Source organism: Octopus sinensis, linkage group LG7, assembly GCF_006345805.1.
Source record: "Octopus sinensis linkage group LG7, ASM634580v1, whole genome shotgun sequence".
Taxonomy (NCBI): domain Eukaryota; kingdom Metazoa; phylum Mollusca; class Cephalopoda; order Octopoda; family Octopodidae; genus Octopus; species Octopus sinensis.
In genome coordinates this window covers 18,121,353-18,146,434 of record NC_043003.1, presented here as the reverse complement: position 1 = coordinate 18,146,434, position 25,082 = coordinate 18,121,353, and the positions used below count along the sequence as shown (strand labels likewise).

The window sequence follows — 25,082 nt, the reverse complement described above, 5'->3', positions numbered from 1 at the left end:
AAAACAGCAGTCGCCCATGCATACCGGCCTCCCCTCTCTCTGCCACCAATATGTTATCCAAGGGAAAAGCAAAAGCTAATACAGCTTGGCACCAGTGACGTCGCAACTTATTTCTACAGCTGAGTGAACTGGAACAATGAACAACACACAAAGTGGTCTAAGAATTGAACCCACTACCTCATGGTTGTGAGCCCAATGCTCTAACCACTGATATTGAGAAGGTAAACTAACATAAAATGGTGATGGAAGGTTTTCATGATGATGATCAACCAGAGTCCTTATGGCCCTTGGGGGTCCATGTAAGATTTTGTTGATAAAATCTATGTGCAATAAATTGCTTATATTTCTATAATGCACAAAATATCCTTTTTTTTTTAATTTCATCTAGTTTCAGCTCATGAGCTGTGGCCATGCTGGGGCACCGCCATTTGGTGTTGCTACATAATTTTACTTCATGAATGTTTTCTAGCAATTGACATTTGGTGCATGAGAGAGTTTGATGCAGCTGCCCTCATCTGCACCTCCTGCCGCGAAGTTGGTTCATCTGGGATACCTGACAAGAAGAGATCCAGTTTCATTTTAAAGACATCTGCATCCACCCCATGCAGGTCTCTTAGGTTCTTCGGGAGGATATTGAAAAGCTGTGGGCCTCGGAAGCCCAGGCTATTGCAGTATCTTGTCCTACATCTTGATGGCAAATTTGGAGTCCTTGGTACTATGCAGTGGCACCCAGTTCTAGTATTTGTGTAACTCTCGATGCCAAAGTTTGGGACAAGTCCTTCCAGATGCATATCTTTCTTGCCTACGCTCTTAATTTTGTTTTTATACAATTCCTAATATTTGATTATAAAAATATAGTAGGATTTTTTTTTACATACATCAAATGGTTACGGTAAAGTAGGAATAAAAAAGGTCCATAGGCAATGATGTCCCATGTTGGTGGAGGCACATGGCCTAGTGGTTAGAGCAGCGAACTCGCGGTCGAGGGATCGCGGGTTCGAATCCCAGAGCGGATGATGTGTGTGTTTATGAGCGAAACACCTAAGCTCCACGCGGCTCCGACAGAAGGTAATGGCGAAACTTCTGCTGACTCTTTCGCCACAACTTTCTCTTACTCTTTCCTCCTGCATCTTGCAGCTCACCTGCGATGGACCGGTGTCCCGTCCAGGTGAGGAACCTATACGCCAAGAAACTGGGAAACCAGCCCTTATGAGCCAGGCATGGCTCAAGAAGGAACAAGTCCCATGTTGAGTATTACTGCTTTAAAACATTAAGTTTGCATCATAGAACCAGTGGTGGATTCAGGCAGGTTGGTAACAAAAGGGCTAATGATGTCCCATGTTGAGTGTTACTTCTGAGTGTTTAGCAGACATAGCATAAAATGAAAATCAAAATAACAGACTCAGCACAAGGTTTGCTAAGTGGCAGTGATAGAACTCTACACAATGTCTATTGTGTAAAACACCTGTACCTAGGTATATAATTACAGGCGTATGACACACAATAGCTTTCATCATACCATTCATTATGACACCATATAATTTAATCTTGTGAAATGCAACAAGGAACAATTCTTTTGTGAGGTGACTTGTAAACAGAAAGTATATAAGTAACCACTTGGTTTCAGGTTCAGTTCAACACTGCAGCACCTTGAGCAACTGTTTGCTGCTATATAGTCTTGTGAGTGAAATTGGTAGATAGAAACTGAAGAAAAAGTCTGTCATATGATTGTAAGTGTATATTACATTTTATATATACATATAAATATATATATATATATATATAAAAGCATCATCTATCTCTTTCATCTTTTACTCATTCAAGTCATTAGACTGTGGCCATGCTGGGGCACAGCCTTGAAGAATTCTCATTGAAGGAATTCACCCCACTACCTTTTTTTTTCCCCCTTGAAAGCCTGCTACTTATTCTATCAGTTTAATTTGCTGAACTGCTATAGATATGTGTGTATGTGTGTGCGTGTGTGTGTGTATATATATATATATATATATATATATAACTTTGATAGGTTTCAGCCAGTATAGGCACAGGCTTTGTCTAACTTAATAGCACCACCTGGCAAAGTCTTTTCATCATATGTCTATATATATACACATACACTGGAGTATATAAGACTAATTCAAAACATGACAGTCAGTAAACATTAAGTTACTTACAAAAAAAAGGTGAGGTTAAGCAACAGAACACCCTGTCACTGTAGGCTATCTACCACAAAGAATGTATAGAAAACTAGCCATCAAAACGATAATGAGGGCAAACATAATGATGATGATGATGAAACTAACCTACATTTCATAAAGTACATAGTAAGCAATTTCATTTTCATAGAGCATTGTGAAATGTTCGCACAATCAAGTCTATATAAACACTTTGAACAAAATTTTGTTACTTCAGTGGACTGGAGTGATTCAGATTAAAAATATAGGCGCCACGTCTGGCTGGCATCTTATAGAGCAAGAATGTTCTTATAGAGCAGCGACTATTATGGATGGATACTCTCTTAGATGTCTGATAAGAAGCAGGGTGGGTGAAGAAATAAATAAAATAAAATCACGAAAAAAAAACTAGAAATCTAAAAAACGAAACATTAAAAGGAGAAACTTAAAAGGCATTGATATTTCTGAGCATGTCAGATAAAATATTTACTCTTTTACATGTTTCAGTCATTTGACTGTGGCCATGCTGGAGCACCGCCTTTAGTCGAGCAAATCGACCCCAGGACATATTCTTTGTAAGCCTAGTATTTATTCTATTGGTCTCTTTTGCCGAACCGCTAAGTTATGGGGGATGTAAACATGCCAGCATCGGTTGTCAAGCGATGTTGGGGGGACAAACACAGTCATACAAACATATACATATTTAGTATTTAGTTTTGGACATCTTTGTTCTGAGTTGAAGTCCTACCAAGGTCAATCTAATTTTCCTTTTTTATTATTCTTGTCAAGACAATAAAATAAACACAGTGAATTCTATTAAGAATATTAAGTCTTTCTTCAAAAAGTTTGGCATTGGAGTAAAATATTTTAATAGAAATATTGGTCTTGAAAGGGCCATATTCATACAGAATTCATCTAAATCATTCTCAGATTGAATTTTCTTACTTAGAAGAAATTATAATATTACTTCCTGTTATAGGTACAAGGCCTAAAAATTTTGGGGAGATCATTAGTCAATTATATTGACCCCAGTATGCAACTGGTACTTATTTTATTGAGCCTGGAAAGGGTGAAATGCAAAGTCAACCTCGACGGAATTTCAACTCAGAAGATAAAGATGAGTGAAATGTCACTAAGCTCTTTGCCGAACATGCTATTCCTTTCTACATTAGGACTGAAATTCTGCAGGAGGGGCTAGCCAATTACATTGACTCCAGTGCTCAACAAGTACTTATTCTACTGACCTAGAAAGGATAAAAGGCAAAGTTGGCCCCTTGGTGGAGTTTGAACTCAGAATGTAAAGATGGACAAAATGCTGCTAAGCATCTTTACTCTCTTTTTTCTCTTTTACTTGTTTCAGTCATTTGACTGTGGCCATGCTGGAGCACTGCCTTTAGTCGAGCAAATCGACCCTAGGACTTATTCTTTGTAAGCCTACTACTTATTCTATCGGTCTCTTTTGCCGAACTGCTAAGTTACAGGGACGTAAACACACCAGCATCAGTTGTCAAGCGATGTTGGGGGGACAAACACATACATATATACAACAGGCTTCTTTCAGTTTCCGTCTACCAAATCCACTCACAAGGCTTTGGTAGGCCTGAGGCTATAGTAGAAGATACTTGCCCAAGGTGCCACGCAGTGGGACTGAACCCGGAACCATGTGGTTGGTAAGCAAGCTACTTACAACAAAGCCACTCCTGCACTTGTCCAACATCTTAATGATTCTGTTAGCTGGCCTAAAAATATCATCATTTAATGGTCACTTTTCCAAGCTTGTATGGGAGACAGAGTTCATTGAAACAGATTTTCCACGAATGGATGCATTTCCTGTCGCTAACACTCATCTGCTTCTAAGGAAGCTAATATTTCTCATGGCAAGACATATTTTGTGCGAAAGATTGGAAATGAATGACAGTCTGTACTATGGAGACATTTATTTGCAACTATCATATGATGTCAAGAGAAGGAAGGAAGAACCCACATGCGCTTCTTTCAGTTTCTGTCTACCAAATCCACTTACAAGGCTTTGGTCAGCCTGGTGCTACAGTAGCAAGTACTTGTCCTTTCTGATGGAGTGAAACAGAACCTGAAACCATTTGAATAGAATAAATAGACAAATAAATAAATTTCTGTCTCGGATGTTATCTATACTGAATAGAAACTACGCATATGATAGCTTTGTAAATGAGCAAGATAAGAGAAGCTGAGCTCCTCTAAAGATTCTATCCAATTCTTTATCTAACAAACACTATCCAAAGCTTTGTGGAAAATAGATAAGGTTTAATCTCTGCCAGAGCAACAGGAGTTTTATTTTCTGGTTAAGGTCACATTACAGTGTTAGGTGGTGGAATGATGGTTAATATAAATACGTAAAGAATATGCAGCTGTTTTTAGAGTGGAACGGAAATGATTGGTCCAAATAGCATTTGAGTGTGTATGTGTGGGTATATACACATATACGTGTATGTATCTGTCTCTCCATACATACATATATAAATACATACATACATGTGTGTGTGTGTGTGTATATATATATATATATATTAGTCTTGGCTGAGTGGTTAGAATGCTTGCTTCTCAACCACATGGTTTGGGTTCAGTCCCACTGTACAGTACCTTGGACAAGTGTCTTCTGCTATAGCCTCAGGCCGACCAAAGCCTTGTGAGTGGATTTAGTAGGCAGAAGTTACCATTGTGGGTGTAAGTGCTTGTGCCTCCTAACAGAAAGGAGGGAAATATAGGCAATAAGCACTTTATTGACACACACACACATAGTGGAAATTAGAATAAACACTAGTATAAATATAGAGTTCTGACACAGAGTTTACCATTGCAGTTATTTGGAACTTAGCATTCGGTGTCCTAAGTGCATTTGGTTTCCTAACCGCAATGGTCCTCAGGGGAACACTATACTGCATTGTATTATAGACCGGATAATGATTAATGTAGAACATGAACTTGTACAGAAGTAGTCAGACATGTACACACAAGATATATAAATTATATATATATTCTACATACCTTAACATATATTCCAGGCGCCCCGTACCCCCCTTATCATTAATGTGAGCACATATTCTTAATAATTGGTACGACTCTCTGTTTGTCTCTCTCTCTCTCTCATTTTTACTTGATCTGTCCCCCTCTCTCTCTTTTCTCTCTACTCATCCTCTTTTTCTCTTCTCTTTCCTCTGATTCTTGGTCTAGTCTTCCACTACCCTCCTATTTCTTTGTCTCGCTCTGCACTCACAGGTCATTCTTCGACACCCATCCCTTCTCCTCTCTGATTCCTTCTTTCTCTCTCTTCTCTCTCTTTGTTGCGTTTGTCCCTCCTCTCTCTCTCTCTTCCTTTGCTTCTCTTTCTTTTCTTTTCCCTCTTCTCTGTCACGTGACTGTTGGCCGAAATCTGCCTTTCAGCTCCTGACCCTCGTCATGTTAACATCGTTGTTTTTCGTCCGCCGCTATAAAGGCTTCTTCCAATGCGCCAGAGAAAAAATTTGTTTGCTTGTTATCAGTCGTAAGACACTTGTTGTTTTCACCGTTAATGCTTCTGTATTTCATGTTTCTGTATTCCATTATTGTTTTTTTTTTTTTTTTTTTTTATATCTGTCCCTTTTGCTGTCCTGGTGTTCGTATGCATTCGATCCTTCTTCCAGGAAATCTACGCTTCCAGCTTAGTTTTTCTAATGCTCGTTGCTTCGTTTCTCTTGGAGGGCTGGCCGTGATCTAGTAATCTCAAGATTAATCAGCCGAAATTACTACGATGATCCGGTTCTTGACTGAAGACTGAGGGTTTCGAGTGTCCTGTCCGTGTTTATTGTGTCGTCTTCTAAGAGTTATACGTTCTTGTCCATGTTGTATTTTTCTACATACCTTAATATATATATATATATATATATATATATATATATATAGGCGTAGGAGTGGCTGTGTGGTAAGTGGCTTGCTTACCAACCACATGGTTCCAGGTTCAGTCCCACTGTGTGGCACCTTGGGCAAGTGTCTTCTACTATAGCCTCGGGCTGAACAAAGCCTTGTGAGTGGATTTGGTGGACGGAAACTGAAAGAAGCCTGTCGTATATATGTGTGTGTGTGTGTATGTGTTTGTCCCCCCCTGGTGTGTTTACGTCCCCGTAACTTAGCAAAAGAGACCGATAGAATAAGTACTAGGCTTACAAAGAATAAGTCCTGGGGGCGATTTGCTCAACTAAAGGCAGTGCTCCAGCATGGCCACAGTGAAATGACTGAAACAAGTAAAAGAGTAACAGGATATATATACATATATATATATATGTATGTCACTTGTGGTCATTACAATGTCTCTTACTTTGTGCTTAGATCATTCTAAGATATGTGCACCACATCCAGTGAGATGATGAGATGGAGAGGAAACACTTGAATATTCAATTGCTTTCCTGTTTCAGACTTGGTAAATTTAACCAGCTTCTTGTATACACAAAGAATACAGCGGCGGTAGAGCACCAACAGGGAGGATTCTAAAAGATCACATAGGCGCCAGAGTGGCTATGTGGTAAGTAGCTTGCTTACCAACCACATGGTTCCGAGTTCAGTCGCACTGCGTGGCATCTTGGGCAAGTGTCTTCTACTATAGCCTCGGGCCAACCAAAGCCTTGTGAGTGGATTTGGTAGACGGAAACTGAAAGAAGCCCCTCGTATATATGTATATATATATATATATGTATGTGTGTGTGTGTTTATGTGTCTGTGTTTGTCCCCCTAGCATTGCTTGACAACCGATGCTGGTGTGTTTACGTCCCCGTCACTTAGCGATTTGGCAAAAGAGACCGATAGAATAAGTACTGTGCTTACAAAAAGAATAAGTCCTGGGGTCGATTTGCTCGACTAAAGGCGGTGCTCCAGCATGGCCGCAGTCAAATGACTGAAACAAGTAAAAGAGTAAAAGATCACATATGTTTGAGCTCCTTTCAACTAATATAAAGAGAGTCACAGCTGGTTTGTTTGATAGGGTGTCTCTGATTATCAGTTGGAAGGTGGTGGTGGTGGTGGAGGAAGTGGTATGGTGGAGGAGGTGGTGGTGGTTGTAGTGGAGTTTGTATTTTGTTACTACTGCTTGGTCCACAAACATTAATCTTGCTGACTCAGTCCAGTTAAGCTGTAAATATTAAATAATGCTACTAGGCTATAGATAGATAGATACAGCTCGCTTGCTGTAAGCGGTTGGAGCCGTGTTTTGATTTTGTAAGTATTAATAACATTTAGCTTGGCTGAGAGGAATTTCAAACTGCCACCATTTTTCATCAAGTGCAGCACTGCTACTGCTACCATCTCTACCACCACCACCACCATTGAGTAAACAAAGTAATGAATAAACATGGTTTTAACATGAAATAATCTAAGTAAAATACTAGGTCAAAAACTAGTAAGATAATGTGATTTAGGTGACATCAGATGTGGTTTTAGGACTGAGCTGCTGTTACCACCACAACCATCACCACCACTGTTTTGATGTTCACATCTATGAACTAGCATAAACTAGCATAAAAATGATTTTTAACACTAAAGTAAGAGTACCATACGAGTGAGATCATTGACAGAGCGGCTTAATTGGCTTCCGTGCCAGTGGCACATGAAAGGCACCATTCGAGTGTGATCGTTACCAGCGTTGCCTTACTGGCACCCGTGCCAGTGCTAGTAGGGTGCTAAGAGCACCATCCGAGCATGATCGTTGCCAGAGCGGCTAACTGGCTTCTGTGCTGGTGGCACGTAAAAGGCACCATTTGAGCGTAATCGTTACCAGCGTCACCTTACTGGCACCTGTGCCGGTGGCATGTGTAGAAAAATTTGAGCGAGGTTGTTGCCAGTACCACCTGACTGCCCCCCCCCATGCCAGTGGCATGTAAAAGCACCCACTACACTCTCGGAGTGGTTGGTATTAGGAAGGGCACCCAGCTGTAGAAACTCTGTGAGATCAAGATTGGAGCCTGATGCAGCCATCTGATTCGCCAGCCCTCAGTCAAAATTGTCCAACCCATGCTAGAATGGAAAGCAGACGTTAAACGATGATGATGATGTAAAAGCGGTGTTATTGTATTGGGCTGAGACATGGCGAACAACAGTTAAGTCAAATAAGCAAATACAATCATTCATCAACAGATGCTTGCGTAGTATACTTAAAATTAGATGGCCCGAATACATAAGTAATATGGAGCTATGGCAAAGAACAAATCAAGTTTCGATTAGGGAGCAAATATTTAAGAAAAATTAGAAGTGGATTGGTAGCACAATTAGAAAAGACACACCAAATGTAGCGAAAAGTGCTTTACAATTGAATCCAGATGGATATAGAAAGAAAGGTAGGCCTAAGAACTCGTGGGGTAGATCAACACAAAAGGAACTAGAGAAAGGGGGACATTCAGGGCAGAGTATAAGTACAGAAGCGAAAAATTATGCGACATGGAATTCAATTATAAGTGGCCTATACTCCGCTTTGGAGGGTTAAAGGCAGGAAAATAAAGGAGACTGTAGTATAATATATTAATTTTTGGATCTTATTGGTTTGGCTGCCAGCACTTCAAAAATTTAAGTTTACTGAAAATTAAAAAATTTGGCACTTGCCCAAACTGAATTGCTGGATTTATTTCATTTTTTCCAGAAAAATGTTTTTAAAAAAATTATAGAGGTTTAAAGTTTAAACATTTTCACTCAGTCAGGAAACAGGATTTGGAAGCTGTCATTTTGTGCGACTGCATATTTTGTCGTCAACATCCTGAAAATAGCACGTGTTGGGATTGAACACTGGACAATGTATCTATCTATTTATATATTGTAACTATAATCATAAGGTTTGACTGTATATATTGACTATACAAAATAGTCTAACATTGGACCGTATAAACTCATGATGTAAAAAAAATTAGTAATGGCACTAATATTCATTTTTCTTTCTACCTGATAATTATATTGACAAAATTTTCACTTATTCCTGTTTCTGATTTTATAGAGAATACGTGTGTGTGTGTGTGTGTATGTATATATATATATATATACACACACACATATGTATATCTATCTATCTAGCTATATATATATATAATATATATATATATATATATATATATATATATATATATATATATACATATATATAGGGTGCGTAAGGTATTTGAGGACAAATTTATGTTTATAAAAAAACAGATATATAATTAATAACAGATAATAACTTTATTTATCAAAAAATGCTATGAGGATAAAAAGAAACCTTCTTTTCTATAATGTTACTCAGTAAAGCTACATTCAATTTCAACAACTGCTTCTGTATGAGATCTAAATCATCTACATGCTTGGATCAAGTGGTTCTGGTTCATTTGGGACATTCCTCTCATTATAGCAGCTTTCAAAGAATCTTTGGTGTTATGGGCATGTTCATTGACCTCTCTATCAACAATGCTCCACATGTGATAGTCCATTGGATTGAGATCTGGGGAATTAGGAAGCCAAATGTTAGGGCTTATGTGATGATGAAAACTTTCAGCCATCCATTCCTGTGTAACTAGAGCCATGTGTGATAGTGCAGAGTCTTACTGAAATATATATGGCCTTCCATCGCATACACTGTCTATCCAGGACTTAACAATTATTTCCAGAACCTCAATGTAGGTGGCAGAGTTAACTCTAAGGCCTTATGGAAAGAAGTAAGGAGACATCACATGTCCTTCATTGTTGACAACCCCTAAAACCATGACAGTTGCAGGAAATTTTGTATGCATAAAACTTGGAACTTCAGAAGGGTCTGCACATAACCATCTGTCATTTCTTCTGTTAACTTTTTGATCTTGGTTGAAGTTTTTCTCATTTGAGAAAAGCCAAATCAAATCTTCTGCTGGATTTTTCGGTTTGTTTAAGAGTCTTTTAGATCTGATGTAGTGATTTTCTTTTGCTTTTTCTGACAAACTGACCTTTACTCATCATATAACACTTATATCTGATGTCTTTGTGGACAACATTTCTGACTGTTCCTTCTGACACATGGAGATATTTTGCAATTGACCTCATGGATTTTCTGGGATTGTAATCAATGGTCTGTTGAACTTGCTGGATAAATTCAGGTATTCTGATGATTTCAGAGCATTTAGAATGCATTTTATGCTTTGATACTAGTGATGCGTTTTTATCTTCAGTCTCTAGCTCCTTACAAAGTTTGTAGATGAAAGATCTGGCAACTTTTAAAAATCGAGATATTTCTAAAGTGCTATGCTCTGCCTTTATAACCAAAATAACAGCATGCCTCTTCATTTCTTGAGTAAGTTGAGGGTCTGCCATTATTATTTTCTGAAACAAAGATTATACAAAGTTAGCAAAATATACAGCAATGACCCCCAAAAAGTATGTCCTCAAATACCTTACGCACCCTGTGTATGTATGTATATATATATATATATATATATTACACACACACACACACATACACGTGTCTGTGAGAGAGAGAGAGATAGAGAGAGAGAGAGAGAGAGAGAGACTGTGTATGTGGCTATGTGCATATGTAACTGTGTATGAAGTTACATTCTTGAACAATAACAAAATATTATCAAGGTTTAGGCTTTGTTAAACATACCATAAATAGAATGAAAGTATACAGAAAATATTTACATCTATGTATTGTAATTTTAAATATTTCAGTTACTGCTCGAGCCATTCCATATATATGCCTTTAATATATATTATTAGTATAAGCTGGCAATTTCAGGAAGTGGGGGAATGGATTATGTTGACTCCAGTGCTCAACTGGTACTTATTTTATTGACCCCAGAAGGATGGAAGGCAAAGTCAACCTCAGCGGAATTTGAACTCAGAATGTGCTAACGATTTTGCTGGCTTGTTGCCTTTAGGATCACTATAATGATTACCATTGAAACTGTGTGTTTGATTTGGTGTCCTGTACCCTTACCACAAGTATATGGCTTCATGCCAAGGTCTACCTAAATACCACCACCACCATCACATCATCCACTTTTCCATGCTTGTGTGGGTCAGATGTAATCTGTTGAGATAGATTTTCAAAGGTGGGATGTTCTTCCTGTCACCAACCGTCATTTGATTCCAAGCAAAGTAATATTTTCCTTATGACCAGATGTTTTCACAGAAGATTGGAAAAGAATGACACCACTTGTAAGAACTGACACTCATTTACAGCCATCATGCAATGTCAATACAAAGAATATAATCCTGAACACTCTTAGTTTGCTGATTAAGTAGAATATTTTCCTGAAGAGATCTAATAAGATTGAAACATACCCATTGTTTCCACCATCTAGCTTTAAAGACCAAATTCCCTCACACATTACTTACTTACACCATTCCGTATGGAGCAAAGGCCATTGACAACTTTTTTTCTGCTGTTTTTGACCCTGCTTTGGAATTGTTATCAATGCTTTTGTAACTTTGCTTCTTTTCTTTGAGGCAGAGGTGTTGGCCCTATACAAACCCATCTTTGCTTCTTGGAAGAGATGGTCCATATTAGTCTAGCCTCTACCCTTTGACCTGTCTTATATGGAAGGCCCTATGAGGAGCTTGCACTTTGCTAGCATAGCTCTCGGGGTCACAAGGTACACAAGCTACTACACTGCGACAAAAACTGAACTTTGTGTTGGCATTCCTTGCATTTTCTATATTATCCAAAAATGTCAATTAATTGAGCTTACTGGAGTTATCTCCCTTGCTAGTTTTCTTAAGATTTTTTTTTTAAGGTGCAGGCATGGCTGTGGTAAAAAGTTTGCTTCCCAATAATATGGTTCTGGACTCAGTCCCAATTTGTGGCTCCTTCCTTTAGCAAGTGTCTTCAACACTTATCTGGGTTGATCAAACCTTTATGAGTGCAATTGGTAACTGGAAGCTGAAAGAAGCCCATATGTGTGTATAAGTGTGTATATAAATATGTATATGTGTGTGGATGCGAGTGTATGTTTGTGTCTTCCTGCCTTGACATGGTGTGATAGTTGTAAAGGAGTGTCACTGGTATACAAGCAGTGTCATTCATTTCCAATGTTCTGCAAGAGCATGTCTGGCTATGAGGGAAATATTACCTTATTTGGAAGAAGAGGAGGGTTGACAACAGGAAGGGCATCTGGCCATAGAAAAATCTGTCTCAAATAAACTCTGCCCGGCCCATACATGCATGGGAAAGTTGACGTTAAATGACGATGATTTATAAGCACTCATTATGGAATTTTTTAATCAACTAATTGTGCAGACAGCCTCATCAAGTGACTTTTTTTTTTTTTTCTAACTTGTATAATTGCAAACAAAATTGAAACATATTCACCCAGTTCAAGCAATGAAATAAATACTGTTTGAAAATAAAGCAACACTTTAAAAACAACAGTAAATGTACTGTATACAAAAATATACCATTTAACAACATTCCAAAATTAAACCTATTTCACATTTGTAGCATTTAAATTAACATTGAATACAATATACAGACTGAAATTTAAGTGAAGTGAGGAAGTGGCCATTTGTAAACTTCATATGAGAAATATGACAAATTCTCTCTCTGACATTCTTTGTAACGTCCATGGATCACACACACAAACACTTGCAAACACAAACTTAGTTACTGATTTTTGTTTAACCCCAGGTTTGACCTTTATCGAGCAGATATACAGGTGCAGACGTGGTTGTATGGTTAAGATGCTAGCTTTCCAGCCATGAAGTCTTGGGTTCAGTTCTGGTGCATTACACATTGGGCAAGTGTCCTTCTACAGCAGACAGTTGACGAAAGCCTTTACTCTTTTACTTGTTTCAGTCATGTGACTGTGGCCATGCTGGAGCACTGCCTTTAGTTGAGCAAATCAACCCCAGGACTTATTCTTTGTAAGCCTAGTACTAATTCTATCGGTCTCTTTTGCCAAACTGCTAAGTTACGGGGACGTAAACACACCAGCATTGGCTGTCAAGCGATGTTGGGGGAACAAACACATACACACATACATATATATATATACATACATATCTACCAGATCCACTCACAAGAATTTGATTGCCCAATGTGCCACGCAGTGGGACTGAACCCAGAACCATATGGTTGGTATGCAAGCTACTTACCACACAGCCACGAGTGAATTTGGTAAACAGAAACTGAAAGAAGCTTCTGTGTATGTGTGTGTATGATGGCTGCACATTTGTGATTGAGGAAGACCATTGCTGACCTTCAGGAACATTGTATGCTCTAGGATTAACTTATATTTTGCATTTGCGCCTCCGGTGGTGGCTAATGAGCCCTGCTCTTGACAAGCATACACGACTACAAACATTGCAAACCAAACTTTCCCCATTCACTCTGCTAGTAGTGCACTTTCAAACACACACACATATAAATACATACACACACATGTGTGTGTGTGTACGTAATTATTTATTATCTTTTACTTGTTTCACTCATTAGATTTCAATCATTAGATCGTGACCAAGGTGTAGCACGATCTTGAGAACAATACAACATGCTTCTTTCAGTTTCCATCAACCAAATCCAATCGGTTCGAGGCTATAGTAGAAGACACTTGGCCAAATTGCTACACAGTAGGACTGAGCCTGGAACCATGTGATTGGAAAAAACTTATTACCACACAACCATGCCATATATGTGACTGTGTGTGTATGTATGTGTGAGTTTTGTGTCTCCATGTCATGATATTGCATGGTAGCTGTAAAGTGGTTGTCACTATCATACAAATTGTAACATTCCTTTCCAGTATTCTGTGAAAACATGTCTGGCCAGTGGAAAATATTACCATTGCTGGGAAACAAGTGAGGGTTGCTGACAGGAAGGGCATCTGGTCGTAAAAAAATTGCCTTGACAAATTCCATCTGATCCATGTAAGTATAAAAAAAGTGGATATTAACTCTTTTGATACCAATCCATCTGAAACCGCATCTGGTTCTGTAGTACAACTGTCTTGTTTTCAAAAGTTCTGAATTAAAATCTTCCACCAAACCTTAGTCACAATTTATGTTCCTAACACTAGCTTAACGATAACTAGGTTATTTTATTAAATTCTTTGTTATATTTAAAACTAGCAGCGTTGCTTGGGTTTGTTTCGGTCCTTTAGAATTGGAATTTTTGAAAAGTAAGAATTTTGCATTATGTAGCTTGTTATTCTCTTTAAGTGAACATTTTTCTGGTCGAAATACACTGAAAAATGGCGACACTGTAGTAAAAAAAATCGTAAAAAATAGGGATTTTCATAGAAAAAAAGCATCTTTTTGATGTTAATAATTTTTGGTGTTAACATGGTCTGATTTGAATTTTTTCTTCTACGAAATGAAGAGCAAGCCTTCTATCATACTCTTAATTTTGGTCAACTTGCGCCGCAGGATCTCAGAGGAGATAGTGTTAGTTGAAGGCTACCAAACCTGCCATACACAGACAACTTCAGCTTTATATATATAGTTTAATTGAAAAAAACAGAGCATCTTAACAAAAATATAGCAACAAAATGGTTAAATGATGATAGTGATATGATCTATGATCAATTACATTTTATTTCATTTCTGCAATTGACTGGTACTTTATTTTATTAATTGTGAAATGATTAACAGCAAAGTTGACATCAGTAGGACTTGAACTTTAGTACACAGAGAAAGAATAATTCTTATTCATGTACTATTCCCACGAGCAGTACCATAATTGTTAAGACTTCCTTGTTGTTCCAAACAAAATTGATTTCTAATAGAAGCACAAAGGCATATATTTTGAGGGGGGAGAGGTTACCGTTGATTAAATCAACAAACACGAAAGGGACGAAAATGAATGTCAACATTAGCTAGATTTGAATGTTGAAACTAGAACGAAGAAACTTGAGTACAAACAAAAATCCTTGTGTCAACCACGAAAGCTCTTATTTCAAACAGCTGCAAATTTGTGAGTGGAGTTATGTGGAAAAGAAACAGACAAATATTTATGGTTGTAAAATGAAAAAAAACAAACAATATTTCAAATGTTTACAATATCATGACCTGTAATAAAAATGGGCAGAATTCTGGTTTTAAGGACCCCATAAACCCCTCATAGCCTTTTCTATTTTTTGGAATTTTCAGAAAATGTTTGTGAATTTGTGTACTACACACAAGAATCATATGATTATGAAAAAATAACCCAACCTTTTTTTGATCCCCCACCCACCCATAAATCCTAAAAGTTCTACTCTTTTTCGAATTAAAAAAAAAGAATCAGTCTAAGATATGGAGTCTGAAATTTTTGCTTAAATTCCAGCAAGAAATTGCTCTTGGGTGCATCATCATTACATACAATGTGTTCATGAGGAGAAACATATTGAAAAACATCAATACATGTCAAAATGACAAAGAAATATGGAAGGTATCAGGTGGTCGTGAGATGTGCTAAAAGCAACAGCTAAATCGCCCTTAAAGCAGACAAAATTTTTTTCTTTTTTTTTTTCGTAATCGTATGAATTCCCGTGTGTAGAACATACAATCGCAAAAAAACTTCATAAATTTCCCAAAGTCAAAAAGTTACGATTGTTTTATATGGGAAGCTTATACCACAATTCCACCAAAAATGAATATTAAAAGTTAGGGGTACGCTAAAGCCCAAGAAACCCAGACTGAGACGGTGAGGAGCAGACACCACTGACTCCCCTCTCCTTGAGCTGAAAGTAGGGGAGCGCTGTACCTCACCTCTGCGTATCCACCCCTATTTCTATCACTGCTAGTGACAATAATGCCGTCGCTTGAAAGTAGTATTTTTTTATATATATATAATATATAGAGAGACGTTGCAGGCTGTTTAAAGTCTGAGCATGAGGCACTGGCCAAAATCCCCTGTTTGTGATTTTAGGTATCAGATTACAGTAGGAAGGGGACTATGCCGTCATCCCCAGACTAACTAGCGAGCCACTTTGCTCTGCTGTTCCCTCGAAAATCCTTCAACATGAATGACTAGCGTAGTGATGGTAGTAGTAGTAACAGAGAATTTAGTCAACATTTTTTTTTTCGTTCATCAAAACAAAACGTCAAAACAAGCTGACAATTTCTCAATATTAAGAGTGAAGCGTGTTAGAAATAAACAAATCTATTCAAAACATTAAAAAACAAACAAATGTTTTTTCTTTATATCCACTTAACATCTATATTTTGCTTTTCATCTAGTAACTATATTTATTTAATATCATTCCATTAATTTCTTCCAGTCATTGGACTGCGGTCATGCTGGGGCACCACCAAGAGTTTAATTGACCCCAGCACTTTTTTTTTTTACTTAAAAAAAAAAGTCTGGTACCTATTCTATCGGCCTCTTTTGCTGAACTGCTAGTTTAGGGGGATGTAAACAGACCCACACCAGTTTCAAGCGATGGTGGTGGACAAACACACATACACGTACACACATATATGAAAGACTTTCCAACTATCAAAATCCACTTAAAAGATTTCGGTCGGTTCGAAGCTATAGTAAGACAACAGTTGCCCAAAGTGCCATGCAGTGGGACTGAACCCGAAACCATGTGGTTGGAAAGCAAACTTCTCACTACACAGTCACACAACACACATACAAACATACATATTCTCACATTAGAAGTCTTCCAGATGGCGCTAAAATTTTTAAAGGGGAAAATAGAAAGGAGTAAAACTGCCTCTAAAAAGTAGTAAATATATCATAAAATAGATGACAGTTGCTTTTAAAGATTGGCTGATATATTACAGAGTGAAAGAGGAAATGAAGCCAAGTCGACAAAGAACAGCTGTTCTATAGCGAAATGACTAAAACTTACTGATAACCTATTTGATATTGTTTCTAACGATTCAAAGGCTGATGTAAAGAGAAAAATTAGCGAAATAATCTCAATATGCAGTGAAAATAATATTCTTTTTTTCTTTTTATCGCTTAAAACTTGTTAGAAATTTTAAATAACCCGAAAAAAAAATTAATAGTTATGTACGAAGCCGATTGTGAAGTTGATTTAATTAAATTTCTAACTTGCTAAAACAACCAAGCAATTTCGCTTGTTGTTTGTGTGTGTATAAGGTTACCATTGGTTTCATATTAAGCCTTAATATACAAATAAAGAAATTTTAAGCACCAAAGCGGCGTTGAGCACCATTTCTCGTCGTTCGACATTTACACATACACACACATATATGCATGCGTGTATTGTTTAGCCCTAGGTCAGCTCTGATCGATAGACCTTATGATCAATCAAAAACAAAGGCGTTCCAGCCACAACCATCCTCTTTTTCTTGTATGTAAAGAACCCAAGATTACAGTATTCAGTGTGTCTTTAAAATTTTTAAGACGATAAAGTATGATTTGATGTAAATTTGGCTGCTATTTCTAGCAGATCAACCGACCACAATGAGGGTTTTCTCTAGTGGCGATGTGTATACATACATGAATGTGTGTGTGTGTGTGTGCGTATGTGTCTGTGTATGTGCGTATGTATGTATACGTGTGTGTACATAATGACAGTATTCAGTGTTGTCTTTTCAATTTTTAAGACGATAAAGTATGATTTGGTGTAAATTTGGCTGCTATTTCTAGCAGATCAACTGACCACAATGAGGGTTTTCTCTTGTGGCGATGTGTGTATACATACATGTGTGTGTGTGTGTGCGTATGTGTCTGTGTATGTGCGTATATATGTGTACGTGTGTGTACATAATGACAGTATTCAGTGTTGTCTTTTCAATTTTTAAGACGATAAAGTATGATTTGATGTAAATTTGGCTGCTATTTCTAGCAGATCAACCGACCACAATGAGGGGTTTTCTCTAGTGGCGATGTGTGCATACATACATGTATGTGTGTGTGTGCGTATATATATATGTACGTGTGTACACCTAATGAATGTAGCATGCCAGACATATACACCCACTGACTTAAGTTTTAAAACAAAGACAAGAACGAACAGGAAGTAGCTGAGATAAAGTTAAGAACAAAAAAGGAAATATAAAAACACCATGCAGAGGGAGATGGAAGGAGAAACAAAAAAAAGACATTGTGAATAAACAATTTAAGCATTATCTGGTTCTTTTTTTAACTACTATTGAAACAAACCAGCGTGTTTGCTCCCCAACTTCCCATAAAAGAAGTACAGCCTAATTTCTTTCAAAATACATCCCCCCCTCCGGTCTTAATTTAGAAAACATTGTGGCTTTATATTTAGTGCTACAAACAACCCAGCTAAATAAAGAGTCGGTGTGTCATTTGGTTGATAAGATGTTTAATTAAAATTGACCTGTGGTTAAACAACTGTCGGTGATTTTAACAACAAAGATTAAGTGAAAATAAAAAAAAAAATATATAATAAAGCTAAGTGGGAGGTTTGTTGTAGTGAAGATCTCTGTTAGTGATCGACATCAAAGAATATTTTCATTGATTTTTTTTGGTGTCGACAAAGTAAGTACACAAGAAAATAGAATATTAAACAAACTTCTGAACAGCCAATAACGGATAGTTAGAACCTCATGTTGAAAAGTACATAAATGCATATTTTTAAGTATGTTAGTAATTGAACGAAACATGTCTTAAAGAAACAATTATTTGGCCTATATACATGTGTGTGTGTGTGATCTAGCACAGCAAACAGGATAAGTATGTGTGTGTGTGTATATATATATATATATATATATATATATATATATATATATATATATGTATATACTTTGGGAATTTTTAATGGGGGCAGAAGTTACAAAATAAGGCAAGGGTCGGGATTTTTCGAGCATGGCACTTGGCACTTACCAAAGTCAGTGTGTGTATGTGTTTGCGTGTCTGTATGGGTGTGTATGTGTCTCTTTATGTATATTGTGTGTGTTTGCGTGTCTGCATGAGAGTGTATGTGTCTCTATATGTATATCGAGTGTGTGCGTGTGAAAAGGGTCTGGGCATACTTTTACAACACACCATGCATCAATATCTATCTCTCTGTCTTTATATACACACGCGAACAAATAAATATTTACTAAGAAAAGAAGGTCACGTTCAAAAGTAACAAACTTAATTCCTAGCTGGATGAGTACAATATTTTAAGAGGGGACTATATATATGTCAGCAATAATAATTGACCTTCTAGTACGATGAACCCTTAAACGGATATATATATATATAGTCAACTAAAATGCTGCTCTGAACATGCAAATATGAAAAGGCATATATATATATATGTGCAAAGAAGGCTGAGCGTCATAATTGTAACTTTTCTATACCACAACTTAGTAAATAAATACATCGAAAGCAAACATAAAGATAGAATAAATACATCATAAAACAAACATAAAGATAGAATATAAACAAACAAACAAGCCAAATAATAATAATAAAGATGATGATTTCTTGTATTTGCCAGAGGGGCATCACTTGAGGGGACATTACAAGGACAGTGATAATAATAATAATAATAATAATAATTTTTCATAATGAAGTAATAATCATTTAATAACACTCGTAAATATTATTTCAGTGATGTATTTTTCAAAGCCATTCATTATATATTTAAGTGTTGTCGACGTGAAGAAAGAAAGAAAGAAGAGATGATTAAACGATAGCAAAATATAAATAAGAGCCATTTACTTACTCAAAGTCTCAGATATGAAAACCGATTTGCTTCTGGCATGGTTTGTTACCGTGCCGTGTCTCTGTGGAGAAAGAGAGAGAAAGTTTATGTTTGTTGTTGGGGCGAAACAAACCAAACACAGCCTCTCATATGTACACACACTTATGACTTAACTCCATCATTGATTCCAAAAGAGGGTAAGCTGTTTTAAAAAGAAAAAAACTAAAAAAGAAAACGTAGTTTTTACCCTTCAGCTTTATCTAAGTAAAAACATATATATATATATGTGTTGTATAAATATATTTATATATACAAGAGCCCATACGTTGAGCTCAGTGTAATTAAATAAGTGACTAGTAAGTAAGTAGTCACTAGTGAGTAAGTGGCGTACTGCGATCTCCTCACACTCCTCTCCTATACAAGAAATTAGTGTGGGCTTTTTTTAGTTGTGTATTATTATTATTATTATTATTATTATCATTATTGTTGTTGTTGATGTTGTTGTTGGTGTTGTTGTTATGTGACTGCAGTGTTGTTTTGTGCAAAATTGTGAATCTGAGTAAACTGTACGCGAATGTTTTAATGAGATTGGAGAATGCGAATGAAAGAAATTATGCCTTGATATAATAACAATAATAATAATAATAACAATAACAATAATAATAATAATATCAATTATTATAATAGTACCAGTTACACACTGGGGTCGATGTAATCGACTTAATCCCGTTTGTCTGTCCTTGTTTGTCCCCTCTATGTTTAGCCCCTTGTGGGTAATAAAGAAACAATTATTATTATTTTTATTATTATTATTATTATTATTATTATTATTATTATTTATTTATTTTGATGCTTTCGTATTGAGAAGTGATCGATAAAAAAGCTTTATTATTATTAGGGCGTTGAAAGACGGCGAACTGGCAGAATCGTTAGCACACGACGGACAAAATACTTAGCGACATTTCGTCCGGCTCTTTACGTTTTTGGGTTCAAATGCCACCGAGTCGACTTTCCCTTTCAGCCTTTCGGGGTCGATGAAATAAGTACTATCCGAGTAGCCTCCACTCCCAAAATTTCAGCCCTTGTTTCTAAATCAAAAATAATTATTTGAGCGTCGGCTCTTTACGTTCTGGGTTCAAATCTTGGAGAGGTCAGCTCCGCCTTTCGTTCATCTGGGTTCGATGGAATAAAGTACCTGTCAAGTATTGAGATCAATATAATCGATTAATCTCCTCCTCCTTCAAAATTACTGACCTTATGCTTAATCTCAGACAAAATGTCTTGCTGTATTTCTACTGACTCTTTACGATCTGTGTTCAAATCTTGCCGAGGTTAGTTTAACCTTTCGTCCATCCGGAGTCTATACAATGAATGCCAATCAATTATTGTAATCAATAGTATCGATTTAGGTCCCTTCAAATTTTCTGACTGAGTGCCTAAATTAGAAGCCATTATACGTGGTGGTGCATTTGGTAAAATTGTTAGAACACCCCGGTATTTCTGCCGGCTTTTAACGTTCTCAGTTCGAATTTTGTTGAAGTCAACATTACTTTTTGTCCGTACCAGTCAAGTACTAGGACCGAATTAATCGATTAATCCCTTATCCTCATGAATTGCAGACCCTGTGCCTATATTAGGAACAATTAAGGGTAGCAGGTTTACATTTTGTGTTCAATTCTTGCCTTTCATTCATCCGGGGTCTATCAAGACTAATCAATAATATCGATTAATCCCCTGCCCCAAAATTTGTACCCCTGTGCAGCGGCGCCTGTGTTAGAAACATTTTAAAATCAAGTTTATTAATCGTTTTGTATCTGTGTATGATTATAAAGCCATATGTTTGTTTGTGTTGTTAGGTGTTGTAGTTATATGCTCTAATTTTTGTTTGTTCTACTTTAGACTATCATCGATCGATTGACACATCACATATATATATTTTTTTATCAAAGCAATATCGCTAGTAGAGGGTTCAGATCGCTGATCTACAGTACTTTCCTCTCTATCTCGTTACTTCTGTATTCACTTATCTACTTTTTCTTTCTTTCGTTCTACTTGTCTGACAAACGAGGAGCCTCATTGCAAACGAAGGCGCTTGATTTGCTAGAAATAGCAGTCAAGTCACCATGCCCCCACCTGAAGGAAAATTGTTTGAAAACTCCAGTTTCCTCAGGTGCGATGTAAGGGGTGGTAGCGTAAATCTCTATTTTGATTATTTATTTGATTATTTACTGGTTTTTATTTTGTTTTTCTCTCTTAATTTGCTTACTGTTTATTTCCGTAAATTCTTTTTCACTGAAAATAAAACCTTTTCTCTGCAAATAAACTTCACAAATAAGCAGAAAAAATTCTCCCTTAAATCACGTTGTATCGTCTTCAAAAACAAAAAAAAAGGCTATATTACTTTACTACCCACAAGGGGCTAAACACAGAGGGGACAAACAAGGACAGACAAACGGATTAAGTCAATTACATCGACCCCTGTGCGCAACTGGTACTTAATTTATCGACCCCGAAAGGATAAAAAGCAAAGTCGACCTCTGTGGAATTTGAACTCAGAACGTAACGGCAGACGAAATACGGCTACGCATTTCGCCCGGCGTGCTAACGATTCTGCCAGCTCGCCGCCTTTGAAACAAAAAAAAAGGATACATTGGATTCTTCAGCATTGGTTATACAAAAAAGCGCTGTGGTCAAAGCTGCAGCGATTTTGATCATTGGTCTGCTCGAACTGACCTGGGGTTAAACAACAACAGCTGTACACGAACCAATGAATAGAACCTCGATGGGATCGAGCAGTCTGCTAGAAATAAAAGCTAAATCTTATTGAAAACACGCCTTACTGTTTTAAAAAGAAAGGACACCTTAAATAAATCCCAGATATTTTGTGTCTGAAAATATGTCGGAATAGTCATAGTTGGAACGTCTTTGGCCTTACGGCTGCTGAATCACAGCTGACTTGGCCCTCAACTCATTCATCTTTGCAAATAACACGACCGAGCAAAATTAACTCAGGGGAGCATTCTGAGTGCGAAATACAAAATTTAGATAAATCTTGCATATGTAATATGGTCAACTGAAAACTTCGATCAGCTGAGATTATCCAAGCAATTAGTAAAGAGAAACTCCCTCTGGGAGTGTTCAAAACTTGCAAATAACAAACAAGGGAGGTAACTCCTATAGGGCAGATCGGTGTTTTACAATGAATTTCAACTGGAATGTATGCAGCTTTTAAAGTCGACTGCTGAAAGCGACAGACGTTTCAATATTATTAGGTCTCCTTGGTGAAGCCTATACTATAACATTGGTACTCAGCCTTTTGTAATTTAGTGACTCTTTTTACCATATGGGATTTTACAAATGCCTCCAACTGTCTTGCAACCCTGCCCCATCCCCCCCACAAAAAAAAGACAAACAAAAAAAACTGGAATATTTTAATTAAATAGATGTTAATTTTGCACAGTGGTTTGTGGTGAAGTATGACCGTCGAACATTAGGCCTCACCGAGGCAATGACTAGTGACCAGGACCTTTGGAAATATGCTGTGCTTGAGAAGACCCGGCAAGCCAAGTGAGACCATAACCTAGTGGCCTACGCCAGGGGTGTAACCAGCCCACTTATGCTTACCTTTTCCTTCATTGGACACTAAACTCTGCTTGTGAAGACCTGTTGAGGCAAGTGAAATCGAAGTCAAATTCGATGACTGGCATCCGTGCTAGTGGAGTACTAAGAGCACCATATGAGTGTGATCGTTGCTAGAGCAGCAAACTGGCTTCTGTGCTGATGGTACGTAAAAAGGAAAAATTCGAGAGTGATCGTTACCTGCGTCGCTTTACTGGCACTTGAAAAAACATTCGAGTGAGGTCGTTGCCAGTGCCGCTGGACTGGCTCCCATGCAAATGACATGTAAAAAGCACCATTTGAGCGTGGCCGTTGCCAGTACCACCTGACTGGCCCTCGTGCAGGTGACACGTAAAAGCACCCACTACACTCTCGGAGTGGTTGGTGTCAGGAAGGGCATCCAGCTGTAGAAATTCTGCCAGATCAGATTGGAGCCTGGTGCAGCCATCTGGTTCACCAGTCCTCGGTCAAATCGTCCAACCCATGCTAGCATGGAAAGCGGACGTTAAACGACGATGATGATGATGATGATTTTCTAAATAGTTACTCAAGTAGTTACCTCTTTTTAGATATTTGTACATACTAGTGTCCCACCGGCACGGAAGCCAGTTTGTTGCTCTAGCAACGATCACGCTTGGATGGTGCTCTTAGCGCTCCACTAGCACAGACGCCAGTCATCGAATTTGATTTCGATTTCATTTTTAGTATTCTCATTTGAGAGAGCAGTCGAGTTTATTTCAAATATTCTCATTTCAAAAATCCTCTCTTGCTAATCATTGGTGTTACCTTGACAGAGGTTTGTGCTCACTGAGTTCTCTCATTAGTATTATTATTAAATCGGTGAGCAGAACAATCAGCATGTCAGATAAAATACTCAGCAGCATTGCTTCTGGCTCCTGTTCTGAGTACAAATTCAGCTGAATTTGATCTTGCCTTTTGCCTCTTTGGATAAAAGAAGACATTTTCCCAAGGTGCCACCTCATGGCACCTTGGGCAAATGTCTTCTTTTATAACCCTAGGCTGACCAAAGCCTTGTGAATAAACTTGGAAGCTGAAAGAAGCCCGTGTGTGTGTGTGTGTGTGTGTGTGAGTATATATATATATATATACACATGTGGAGGCTCAACCTAAAGTTCCATGAGGCTCTGGCAGTGGGGTGGCGATCCTTGCTGTACTCTTTCACTGCAACTTTCTCTCACTTCTGTTGGCCTGCTTGCTTAGCCAGCAGGGTGGCATCATTTGAAGGCTAAAACAATGCAAAGCGCATTGTGACCAGCGATGTGTAACAACATCTGTTAGCCTGGTCATAATATATATATATATATATATATATACATACTCATACACACATATATATATATATATACATATATACATATACATACATACATACATACATATATATATATATTTATATATACATACATTTATGTATGTATACATGTATACACACACACACATATATGTACATACAATACACATGTATGTGTGTGTGTGTGTGGTGTGAGTATATATATATATATATATCACATGTGGAGGCTCAACCTAAAGTTCCATGAGGCTCTGGCAGTGGGGTGGCGATCCTTGCTGTACTCTTTCACTGCAACTTTCTCTCACTTCTGTTGGCCTGCTTGCTTAGCCAGCAGGGTGGCATCATTTGAAGGCTAAAACAATGCAAAGCGCATTGTGACCAGCGATGTGTAGCAACATCTGTTAGCCTGGTCATAATATATATATATAT

At 37.5% G+C, this 25,082-nt stretch overlaps 1 protein-coding gene across 1 annotated transcript in view; it reads right to left on the bottom strand.

Moving 5' to 3' along the window:
* Positions 1–20,009, bottom strand: part of LOC115213843 (phosphatidylinositol 4-phosphate 3-kinase C2 domain-containing subunit alpha) — a 214,296-nt gene extending 194,287 nt beyond the window's left edge. Inside the window, exon 1 of the mRNA XM_029782778.2 lies at positions 19,745–20,009. The gene's annotated coding sequence lies outside the window, so the exon portion shown is untranslated. The remainder of the gene's footprint in view (positions 1–19,744) is intronic.
* Between the last annotated feature and the right edge of the window lie 5,073 nt (positions 20,010–25,082).